This window comes from Montipora capricornis, chromosome 1, assembly GCF_036669925.1.
Source record: "Montipora capricornis isolate CH-2021 chromosome 1, ASM3666992v2, whole genome shotgun sequence".
In the NCBI taxonomy this organism is placed as follows: domain Eukaryota; kingdom Metazoa; phylum Cnidaria; class Anthozoa; order Scleractinia; family Acroporidae; genus Montipora; species Montipora capricornis.
This window is the reverse complement of record NC_090883.1, coordinates 18046138-18048637: the sequence shown is the minus strand read 5'-3', so window position 1 is coordinate 18048637 and position 2500 is coordinate 18046138.

Here is a 2500-nt window from a genome sequence, read left to right as displayed (position 1 = left end):
ATAGAGTTTGAGGGGCATTGTAGACCTGTGCAGGCTACCCAACCCAGACAAATTATTTTTTCGTCTGCGGACAAAGACATCATAAACCTTGAAGTAGCCAAACTCCTCACAAAAGGGGTGATGACAATCCCTAATTTGAGAAACGTATTTGTTGTCTCCCAAATGTTTTCCCCGTAGGAGGTATAGGTGTGACCCATGAGAAAAGAGTCATCAATGTGTCCCATGCAGAAATGCCCTAGGGATCTGAGGTGAGCATAGATTGGCTTCAACACTTTGGTAAACAATCGTGGGGAAGATTCTAACCCAGTTGGAAGGCAGGTAAATCGAAAATAATTGCCTTGCCATTCAAACTTGAGAAAATTACGATCCTCTACTGAAATAGGGATAGAATAATATGCATCCTTAAGATCCACTGATGCCATAAAGCATCCTGGTCGCATGAGTTTGAGGGCGGCATGGATGGTATCCATTTTGAAATGATAGTATGCCACAAACTCGTTGAGGGGTTTTAAGTTCAAAATAAGCCTATGGCTACCATCCTTTTTGGGTCTCACAAATATGGTAGAGATAAAGTCTCCATCACTGGGCTTAGATGGTTCTATACACCCTACTAAGTCAGTGCTCATACCCACGCAAGAATTGGAGTTTCTTGGATTTTTGCTGAATAGCAACTCAATGACTATACGCCTTCCACCCAGGAAAGCTATTACTGTTAAACAGGCCTGTGAGAACCTTCTAAATCAGAGCAATCCTACTATTAGGGAGGTTGCTCGGGTCATAGGGCTGTTGGTATCCAGTCTTCCAGGAGTGCAGTTTGGCGAGTTGCACTACAGACATTTAGAACGAAATAAGATTTCAGCTTTAACAATTAACAAGGGTGATTATGATGCACTCATGAGCTTGAGTGCAAAGGCCAGATCAGAATTGCACTGGTGGGTGATCAACATACAGAATACAGCATTTAAAAATATAATGCAAACCAACCCTGACGTAACCCTCACTACTGATGCCTCTAACACAGGGTGGCGGGGCAATGTGTGAAGAACAGCAGACTGGAGGACTTTGGAGTGCTAAAGAACACTGTTTCCACATCAATTATTTAGAAATGAAAGCAGTTTTGTTTGGCTTGCAATCTTTGTGTAATGACTTAACAGATAAACACATAAGGATCCAGTCAGATAACACTTACTACAGTGTCGTACATCAATGCTATGGGGGGCATTAAGTCGAATGACTGCAATGACATGGCATTGCAGATTTGGCAGTGGGCTAATAGCTGGAATATTTGGCTTAGCTCATGCCACATCCCAGGCGTTACTAACGTAGTTGCTGACCAAGAATCCAGGAATTTTGATGGCTCCACAGAATGGTCCCTAAATACGAAAGTGTTTGAAGATATCAGCAATATATGGGGCCCTTTCCAAATTGACCTGTTTGCATCCAGGCTAAATTATAAGGTTCAGGACTATGTTTCGTGGAAGCCAGATCCTGGAGCAAAGTTTGTGAACGCTTTTCATATGAATTGGGCTAACTCATATTTTTACTGTTTTCCTCCATTCAATGTAATTGCCTCATGCCTGCAGAAAATAGAATTCCACGAGGCAACAGGAGTGATACTGATCCCTCTTTGGCAAACCCAGCCATGGTTCACAACATTGTTACACCTTCTGATAGACAGACCTCTCCTTCTCCCCCAATCCACCAATCTACTAACACAACCTCACAGCGGTGCTCTACACCCCTTACGAAAGCGACTTCGCCTGTTGGCTTGCAGAGTCTCCGGCAAGGCTTCCTCCAGAGCAACTTTTCAGGTAAAGCTACAGAAATTATCTTACACTCCTGGTCCGTTGGAACACAGAAGCAATACCAACCATACCTCAGGCGATGGTTTGAGTTTTGTGGTGAACAACAAGTTTCTCCCTATAGCCCATCTGTGACTTCTGTGCTGGATTTTTTAGTTCGACTTCATGAACAAGGTTTAACGTACACAACACTAAATACAGCCAGAAGTGCTATATCAGCACTCACTGTATCTTCAGACAGGACACCTATTGGGAGTCACCCAATAGTATCAAGATTCATGAAAGGGATCTATAAATGTACACCACCTATGCCTCGATATCAATCCACTTGGGATGTGCAGCCAGTTTTGTCATATCCTTCAGGATTCAGCCCTATGGAGAAGTTAGATCTCAAGACACTGACTCTGAAAGTAACAATGCTAGTTGCCCTGGTCTCCGCACAGAGGAGCCAGACTTTGCATATGCTTAATATTAACTTCATGAAAGATACATCTTCATGTTTTGAGTTTGTTTTACCCGCTCACGTTAAACAAAGTAGGCCTGGCTATCAGCCACCGTTAGTGATGTTGCATGCATACCCTCATGACAAGTCCCTCTGTGTTTATTCATACCTAACGGAATACCTTAAACGAACCCAGCCCTTGAGAGGAAAAGAAACTCAGTTATTTCTTAGCTTCACCAGACCACACAAAGCAATT